Genomic DNA, 10258 nt, shown 5'->3' on the forward strand with positions numbered 1-10258 from the left:
CCAAATCCTCTGCCTCTGCTCCTGGGCTTTTCCCTACAATGTTGAGTGAAGGAAAAAGTCAACCAATGAAGAGTGGATGTCCCTGCCTAGAACTGGAATTCTTCTCCATTCAACCAGAGATTATCAAAGGAGAGGGGCAAACTCATCCATTCTTCATAAAAGTCATCTCCTTTGCCTTCTCTTTGATTCTGTTGCTCACACACATGCTCTCTCTCTCTCCTCCTTCTCTCTCCTCTTACCTCTCTTTCTCCCTCCTCCACTCCTCCCCCCTCTCTCTCTTCTCCTCCTCCTTTTTCTTCTTCATTTCCTCTCTCCTCACTTTTTCCTTCCCTCCCTCTCCCTTTCTCTCTCTCCCTTCTTCCCTTCCTATTATGTTTCTCTATACACACACACACACACACACACACACACACACACAAATACACACATACATATACACACATATGTATACGTATATGTGTACATATGTATATACATTCCCCAGGGGAGAAGCATCAAGGAATTTAAAATATAACCTGCCAAGATTTCCTATATCTCCCTGGATTGAGCAGAGCATGATATGGCTCCATCCAACCAGCAGAGGGCAGGCTCGGATGCACCGAGTTTCCCTGGCCTGCTGACAAGAGTCTTCATCTGGTCAGCCTTCGCTCTGCAGACATGATAGATTTTGTTTGTTTTTTAACAGAGGGGAAAGAAAACCCACCTGAGCTAAAGTCCTTTCCAAATTACCCCACCTGTGTCAGCGTCACCGCCCTGTTTCTTGGAGGGCTATCAGCAGTGTAGCTGCTCTGTATTTGGTAAATAATGGAAGGGGTGTTTGTGTGAATCGAGGTCCTTTTTCTGGGTACAGAATTCTGAAGACTGAAGCCTGAACAGCGACATGGTTAACCAGCTAGTACCGAGGAAATAAAGCTGTGCCTATCTTCAACCCTGGAAATGTTCACTGGAAAGGATCTTAGAAATCATAATTTTACTGAGAATTAAAAAAATTTGGCTGACATCACACAGCAGGCCAGAGGCTACATTGGACACTCACCTCACTGCTAAATTGTAGATGGTCTGAGTTATATTATTGACCTTTAAAAAGTGTGGGGTTTTATTTCAGCAGGCAGTTCAGTTACTATCAGATACCTTGATCCTGCTGAGACTTGGTTTTGCTTTTTGTTAGCATCAGCCTAGAGGTGCCCTTCCTCCAAGACATGATCCTTATTCCTAAAGCATGGCCTTTATGATGTCTCAGTGAAATCCCCTGAGTTTTCATGGGATCACTTCACGCAGAATGGTTGAAAGTACATCTCTAAGCACTGTACTCTTCCCCCCGCCCCCCCCAATTGCCATTGTGTGATTTGTGCAGGAAATTTCATGTTCTCCCAGTCTCAATCTCTGGCCAGAAATGATTGATCCAGAGATAAACACCTAAACCCAGCAAGGTCAGTCAGAGCCTTTCCTTCAATGTTTTAAACTGTAGAGAGAAAGGATGATGGGCAGACAGAAGCAGAGAAGAGCCCTGGAGAGAGGGAGATGCAGAGGCGTTCATGTTCCTGGAGCTCAGCCGGATGGGAGCTCTGCCTATGATTTGGTTACTCAAAGCTTCTTCCACTCATGTGAGTTTCCCCTGTTATTCCAGGTCCTGAGAATAAGTTCTGAGATGAGATTAGAAGAGCAAACTATTGATGAAGGAATATGCCTGTGGGGGAAACATGGAGGGAGACAGAGGAGTCTGAGAGAGCTGTCAGACCAAGTGTAGGTGTAGCTCGAAAGAGAAGAAAGGAGAGAAGGCTGGCGGAATAGTCTTGGCCTACAGTGCAGCTCGAAGGAACTTCAGCCCGTCTGCTAGGGAATCCCCCTTCACCTGTCAGAGGAGCCCCCAGCCCTTAGGAAACAGCCCACCTGCAAGCCTGCCACACCTGTGACTGGCTGGAAGGAGCTTGTCCAGAGCTGTCTGGTTAGTACAGGACATCCGGTTAAGTTTGAATTTCACATCAACAATGAATTGTTTTTAGTATAAATATGTCCCCAATACAGGGCACCTTGAATTTTTATTGGCTCAATCTGGTACTACTGAGCTTGTGAGGAGCTTGGGCTGAGTGTGAACACAGGGATTGGTCATTCACATTCCCAAAGTTGATCTGCAAGGCACATGCTCACGACTGGCACAGTACCCTAATACTTTTCTAGTAGGTTCTGTTTTTCCTAAGCTAGTTCAAATTGTGCTTTTGTCACTTGCAATTCAAGGAGTTCAGGTTGATTGCTGAGGTTATCTATCAACGTATAACAAACCTTCCTCATTTTTGTGGTGTTAAACAAAAACCATCTTATTATGCTTGTGGGTTCTGTGGAGTATGAATTAGGACAGATTACAGAGGACATAGTTTATTTATGCTCCACGATATCTGAGGCCTCATCTGGGATGCGAAGAGCCAAGGATAACACAGGTAGCTGTAGGACTGAGTCATCTGGAGGCTTCTTCCCTCCTACATCTAGTGCCCTGAAGGCTGGTTCAGTTGGGACTCTCAACCAGAATGCCTACACATGTCTCCAAGTGGCTTGGAATCCCTCACAAGATGGCTGCCTCAGGGTCTTTGAACTTTTTACATGGTGACTTAGGGCTCCAAGCATGATTGTTCTGGTAAGTAAGAGAGAGACTGCACATTTTATGACTTTGCCTCAGAAGTCATACAACCTTGCTTCTGCTGTATTCTGTTTGGTCCAAGCAGTCACAAGCCACCTGGAGTCAAGGAGAGGGGATCTGGATCTCGCCTTCTGGTGTGAAAGGATTTATAGTCATGATTTTAAAGTGCCGTGCTAATTAGTTGACCAAGCTGAGACCGTCATTTAAAAAAAAAAGGCTCCTCTTGCCTCTAAATGTCTGCCAGAGACCCTCTGGGAGGAACTCTGGCTCTTTCACAAAGTCAGAACACAAAGATGATTACTGAGTCCTTGGCATAAATTCTTTCCCAAGCATCTGTTCAGACCGTCCTTGGCAGCACTGACACAACCACTAACTTTTTCTGCACTATTTCTCGGCTACATCTTTGATTAAAAGTGTAAGCAACTGCCTAACATAGCAGGACCATCAGAACAAGCTTATTTTCTTTATAGAGAAAGCCCTCCAACTCCGTCTGTTATTCTCTGTCGCTCGGCATAAGGCTGTGGATAGAGGCTGCACAGCTGTGAGGATATGCGGCAGGGAAGTGAGAAGAGCCCTTTTCATCCTCAGAGATCTTGGGCAGATCAACTTCCATTCTCATGGTCAAGTTCTTAAGATTTTTGACAACCTGGATGTCAGTAATAAGGAAATGGTTGATTGAGAAGCATTTCTTCACTGTTAGGATGTGTGCATGATTTCATAATTACAAACAAAATAAAACATATGGTAGATGCAGATTTTCTATTTTCACTTCGACCTAAGCAGGTAGACTTTGGTGAGTCACTGCCCTTCACCAAGCCTCGGGTTCCCCAGTGCACAAGGCAGGTAATAATTCTATCTGAATGACTTAGCATAAGGATTAAAATAAATATGAACCGAAGTGGTCAGAACATTGTTTGATTTTGACTACTAATTCTGAGGTGCTTAGGGAGCATCCACATAAACTTAGCATTGTTCCAACTAGCATCCTTCAAATCTCAGCTCAAAATCTGCCTCTTCTGGAAAGCGTTCCCTGTTCCCGCAGACAAACTTACGTGCTTCTCTTATGCCGATGCTATACCGTATCTACATCTCTAGTGAGGCAGCTATTGTACTGCATTGTGCTCATCAGGATGTTTGCGTTCCAATTAAGTAGTTTCTTGAAGGTAGAGTACATATTTTCTCTCTCTCGTTCCAGTGCTAAAGCCTGGCCCCAAACAGGAATTCTGTGACTGAATCTCCCATTGTTCAGTCCCCTGCCACATAACAGCATTAAATTTCTCTCCCTACCAGATGACTCAAGAGTGTTACCAACTTACCTATTTCATCTCAAGTACTTCATAGGCAAAAACAACAAAACAAAACAAAACAACAGAAACCTGGAACCCGTTCTGGCACTGTCTCTGAATAATGTTTTTCACATCATAGAACCCTGTCTAATTATGCTTCCATAAATTAGGTGATGTCTCCTGTTCACTTCCTGTGAAGGTTAATTTTATGTGCCAACATGACTGGGCCACCGGGCCAAAATTAATCTTTAAATCAGTGGACTTTGAATAAAGCAGATTGTACTCCATAAAGTGGGTGGGCCTAATTCAATCAGTTGAAGACCTTAACAGAGCAAAAACTGACCTCTCCTGAACAAGGAAATGTTGCCAGCAGATGGCGTTTGGACTTCTACTACAACACTGACTCTTCCCAGGATCTCCAGCCTACTGGCCTACACTGCAGATTTTGGACTTATGAGCCTCCATTATCACATGAACCAATTCCTTAAGATGAATAACTACCTGTCTGTTTCTCTGTACACACACACACACACACACACACACACACACACACACTTATTGGCTCTATTTTTCTGGAGAACCCTAATACATAAGAATCTTTTCCATTGCTGTATGCATTAGCTCTTTTACACTGCTAAAAGATGATAGGTTATTTTAATGGAAGAATTCAGAAAAGAGGCCCATTGGCTTCTCTACAAGCAGAGCAATTTATTGTATTCTTGCTGGCAAGATGGCAGATGTGGGATATCTGGTGGTGAATAGTGACGGCGATGATGACAATGACAGCAGCTAACATTTACCAAGTGCTTCCCCTTTGACAGGCATTGTGCTCTCAGTCTGCGAAATAGGTTCATTTGAGAGTGTCACTCCACAGTGACGACTTTCCAAAAACTTCCCTCAGCTCATGTTATGCTCCCTTTTGGGGGAGACAACCTCCTTCCAGTGAGGAGACAACACAGAAGGCCCCGCTCCCTCCCTAGATTTCAAGACAACTCTGAAGGGCCATCCAGCTCCAAACTGTCCTGCAGGATTGAATGAAGACTTTACAACTGTCCTGGAGCCCAGCTTCTCTCTGCCCAGCCTGCTTCCTTCCCCCTTCCATGGCTGGGAATCCTAATAAACCTCCTGCCTGCTAACCTCCATCTCACAGTCTGCTTCTCAAAGAACCCACCCTGCAACAATCCTGTTGTGAGGAAAAAATGAGAGTCCACATAAAGCACTTTGCCTAAGTCCTGACAGAGAGCAAGTGTTCAAGCAATGGGGTTGTTCTTATTGACCACCTAAAAAGGTAGGTACTATTGTCATTCCCTTTTTACAGATGAAGAAATTGAACTTTAGAGAGGTTAAATAACTCACCTGAGGTCACTTATATAGTAAAATTCAAGATGGATTTCAAGGTCAGGTATGACTGGGTCCAAATCTGTGCTCATCCTTATTAGGCTATCTTGTCTTCTTCAGCATGATCATTCTGGAAACTCTCCAAATGCAACATCTGGAGGAAGGTGTGTGGCAGGTGGACACTGTGCTGTGGAAGCCAAGTTCAGGGACAGCCTGGGTTGGTAGTGAACTACAATCAAGTGCCAACTATATCCAAGATGTGAAACAGCAGATGGGAAACAACCAGAAGGCAACGGGAAAACAGGAAAAGCCTGAGGGAGAAAACCAGGGCTGTCCCAGGAGAAAGATTTCATAGCACCGGTGGCAAACGTGAGGAAGCAGATGAGAAGAATCAGGAAAAGGACTTGAAGCACATCTTTATGGAATACCTGAAAAAGTCAAATATCCCTGATACCCACTGGGGAAAATAAAGCCAAAACCTGAACCAGAATCAAATTCAATTCCCCATATAATAGTTAGTGGGCATCTATCTTTCTACATGATCAATCCCTGTCTTCAAGGAGCTCACAGTCCAGGGCACTGTGGGAGTGGGAAGAGGGCTTGGAGGTGGGGGTGGGAAGGACAGGGGCACGTACAGTGGAGGTGACGTTTGAACAGGACATTGAAGAATAACAGAGCTGGCTGTAGTCAAGGAGAGTTTGAAAGGCCTAGACTATTTTCTAAGGGGAAGAAAGGACACCTGCTGTTATTTGTTTTTGGAGAGCACACCACGAGGAATAATCACTGCATTGTCTTGTAATAAATCATAGGCATATGGTGTTTTCCGTATTTCAACAACTAGGAGAAAATGCTCCTGGCCCATCATTGTAAATCCAAGCACTTCATCCTTGTCATAGGGGCAAAGAAATGGTCCTTTGAATTTATGTGTCATAAAAGTCCAGCAGGAGCAACACGTGCTTGGGGAAGGCAGCCTAGGTTCAGTGGAGACACACAGAGGAAACAGATGTTCTGCTATGTTCTGCTGTATTCTGCAACAGATTGTTGACCATTCCTGAGAGATTGCTTGATTATTCCTAAGCCACGTCCCCCAAAGACTTAGAGGAAAGCCCCGTCTGTAAGCCCTGGTAGCAGCAATTGTGTCTAGACCACAGGAATCCTACCCTCGGGCCTGACAGACAGGCATTTGAAACCAAACCGCGCAGGTCGCTTCACGGCAATAGCACAGTTACCAACCAGGTGCTTTGAAGCCAGAATATCCACTGAACTGCTTCAGAAGGAAGAGTTTTCCCATTCCCAGTACTGCCTAACAGATGGCGGCTTTGCACTTGGGAAACCTTTGCCGCCAGATGAAGTAACCTCTTTTAGCAGTTACGGTCCTGTGGTCCTGTTACTTTTAATGCGTGTTGCTGTGATGCATGGATGCCCTTTAGAGAGTCCTGGCAACATGTGGTGGGGATATGCCTGCTCCTGGTCCTTGGGAGGGGAAGCTTTCAGGAATTAAAAGGAAATGAAAATGATACTTTCAGCCCCTCTCTGTTCCTAGCCCGCTCTGGTTAAGTTGGTCTTTGGCAAGTCCTTCGGTTACTCAAATTTGATGCGGACAGTGGGCACCCCTGGACCCTCATGTTTTTCTACAGGAGTGGTGGATGTCAGCAGATGGTCAGCAGAGAACTCCTTCCTTGCCACTCAGGCCTGGGCCTTTGGAGACGCAGGGAGCAGGGCTGTTTGGGTCCTTTCTGCCTGAAACTCTGGGGAACAGTCTGAACAGCCGGACAGCTTCCCTGCCACTCTGAGACTTAATCATTCAGATATGTTTGAACCCTGGATATTACTGTCAGGTGACAGAAATCTCCCTTTTCCCTTTGAATGGTCCTGCCCACTGGAATCATCTCGAGAGCTTTTTAAAAATATGGGGTCGGGGCGCCTGGGTGGCTCAGTTGGTTAAGCATCAGACTTCCCCTCAGGTAATGATCTCACAGTTCATGGGTTTAAGCGCCACATCAGGCTCTGTGCTGACAGCTCAGAACCTGGAGCCTGCTTTGGATTCTGTGTCTCCCTCTCTTTCTGCCCTTCCCTGGCTCACACTCTTTCTCTCTGTGTCATTCAAATATAAATAAACATTAAAAAGGGTTTTTTTTTAAATATCTGGGGTCAAGGATCCCACCCCAGATTAAGTGGTCTGGCACGGAGCCTGGGATATTCTTTATTTTTTAAAAGCCCCCCAGATGAGTCTAATAGACAGCTATGTTGAGAAGCATTGCCCTGAAGTCTCATACCTCTGCATAAAGCATGATTTTTTTATTCAGTTCTGTACCGGAATATAATACCACCAGCAAAAACATAGTACTAATAATAACTGATTGAAGTATACTCCCTAGCAATTGATAGTTTACCTTCCTCAAAATGGCCTAGGCTCAGTGAGGAAACGTTGCCAACCCAGAGTAAGCTGGTCATATGCAGCAGAGCATGTTCTAAAACATCCAGGTTTTCTAATTATTTGAGCTCAGCCCCTTTCAGCATTTCACCCTGACTCCTAAATTACCAAGACTGTTTTCAGTTATTAGACTATTTGAGGAGCATGAGACATTTACAGCTGGACCTCCACCACCAGCTTGAATTGGAACGATGAGGTAATTATCTGAGTAATTCAGGCAATCCAATTTATTTTTCCTGAATTACCTGGATAATTACCTCAAGCTTAAAAGGATGGAAAAAAGCCAGACCCCCGTTCTGATGGTTTTATTGCCCTCTCAACAATGCTTTCTTATTTAAAAGGCCCTAATTTAAAGAATTAAACTGTAAGCTTGCTTCTTCCTCATTTGCCACAGGATGCCCCATTAATCATCTGGTGAAGAGAGCAGCTTATAATTGTTCAAGGATCCTGTGGCTGTTGACGGCTCCCCGCAGGCTGAGGAACACAGCTGTCCTGGATTCCTGACGTGTTCTCCAAAGTCTCTGGGAGTCGTCACCTCAGCTAATGAGGTGACAAAGAGGAAGGCTTCTGGGCATTGAATTTTCATTTCTGTTTATCATTCCTTCCTTGAACTGTGGAACCAAACATGCTGCAGTACTTCCAATTTCCCTAGTCTGGACTTGGCCGGACCTACAACACAGAGTGCCTTATCCATGTGGCAGGACCTCGCTTTTCACATCAAGGCTTGTGGCCAGAAACCAGAGAAGCTATTCCAACTAAAGGGACAAGGACTCTCTTGCTTCTGCTGCTGTCACTATCTTCCTCATTGAAATGACCAAACGTCTCAGCAGAAGAGGTGTCTGTCATATTTCCTGAAGAGAGTTCTTCCTCCTGAACACGTGGTCATCCCTCCAGTGCCTTGTTTCATCAATCATTCCCTTCTTTTATCTCTCCTCAAGCTTTGCTCTCTACTGGCTCCTTCCTTTCTTCAGATAGGGTTAAGTCTTCTCCAGCCCTAGAAAGTGGGAAGCAAGGAAGCAAATGAGATTGGTGGGACCACGCCATAGCCAGCAGTGGATAGAGTGACACTATTAGCATATGGGAAGAAAAAAAAAAAAAAGAAGCCAGAAAATGGAGCTAGGTCAGAGACACTCAGATAAATACAATAATATGGAACCAAAAAAGACCATGATGCACTGGGAAAACATGGGTTTGGACTTGAATCCTGGCTTCTTCACTTTCTGGCTTTATGACCGTCTTTAAAACAATGATATTATTAAAACCCACCTCTTGAGGTGTTATGCAATTAAAATGATTTACTGCATATAAAATTGCTTAAAGGAATCAGAGTGGAAGAGGTAGTAGGGAGATTCTAGGCCTGTCGGTTAAATTTGTGAAACTTCTTTTCATGATAAGAAAAGCATTTTACATAGTGTTCAAGAACACTTTATTGATAAAAATATCTTTAAATACAAATTCAACCTAGTAAATTTTAAAGATCTAATTGGCTTTATTTATCAGGTCATGAGTTGAGCTGCATTCCATCCAGCAAGTAGAGGGGAGCGCTAAAGGGCTACAGAATAGGAAAGATTTCTAAGGTAGAGAGGTAATGGAAAAAAGGAAATTATTAGCAAAGAATCCACTGAAAATTCACATCTATCCTAAAGCTTAGAATATTTGGAATATTCTAAATAGCTTTTTTGGAATGAGACTTTTGCAGATATAATTCAGGCAAGGATCAAGATGGGATCCTGCTGGGGTATGGTGGGCCTTAAGTCCAATGAGTGTGTCATTACAGGAGATAAAAAAAAAAAGGCCCACAGAGAAGGCGGTGTGAAGATGGAAGCAGAGATTGAAGAAGTGCTACTATAAACAGAGAATCTAGGAATGATTCTCCTCTAGAGCTTTCTGAGAGACCTTGGCGCTGAACACCTAGACTTTAGAACTCTGAGAGAACACATTTCTGTCATTTTAAGCCACCTAGTTACTGCTAATTTGTTACAGTAGCACCAGGACATTCATACATGTGCTTACAGGTATCTGAATCCAAAGCTTTGCAAAACATCCTTACTATGTGTGATACACTTTGATATTTTCTATTAATACTGGTTGTGACCCACAAAAATTAATGTCATGCCCACTGATGGGTTGTCACTCATAATTAGAAAAAAATTATGCTACTTTGTCTCTTATTGAGGATGAATGTTGAGTGAGAAAGGATATTTGGATTTGGTGATTAAAAGTCAATACTGGATCCTCATGAAATAAACACAAACAAAGTCAGTGGAGGTGGGGGGAAGAGTCAATGGTGATTAACAAGGAGATAATTGAAGTAGAACAGTACGACCTGTTAATTACAATAGAAGTTTGATCATTATAACAAAGACCCAAAGTAGCAGTGTCTTAAACAGTGTACTCCTGGTTTTTTTAAAAGTAGTTTATTGTCAAATTAGTTTCTATACAACACCCAGTGCTCTTCCCCACAAGTGCCCTCCTCCACCACCTCCACCTCTTTTCCCCCCTCCCCCTCCAGCCCTCAGTTCATTTTCAGTATTCAGTAGTCTCTCAAGTTTTGCATCCCTCTCTCTC

General features: G+C 43.8%; 1 protein-coding gene across 1 annotated transcript in view; it reads right to left on the bottom strand.

The window, feature by feature from the left end:
* Positions 1-7990: 7990 nt before the first annotated feature.
* FZD4 (frizzled class receptor 4) overlaps positions 7991-10258 on the bottom strand; it is a 57689-nt gene continuing 55421 nt past the window's right edge. Inside the window, exon 3 of the mRNA XM_029914848.1 lies at positions 7991-8684. The gene's annotated coding sequence lies outside the window, so the exon portion shown is untranslated. The remainder of the gene's footprint in view (positions 8685-10258) is intronic.

The sequence above is a fragment of the Suricata suricatta genome, chromosome 11 (assembly GCF_006229205.1).
Source record: "Suricata suricatta isolate VVHF042 chromosome 11, meerkat_22Aug2017_6uvM2_HiC, whole genome shotgun sequence".
NCBI classification, from domain to species: domain Eukaryota; kingdom Metazoa; phylum Chordata; class Mammalia; order Carnivora; family Herpestidae; genus Suricata; species Suricata suricatta.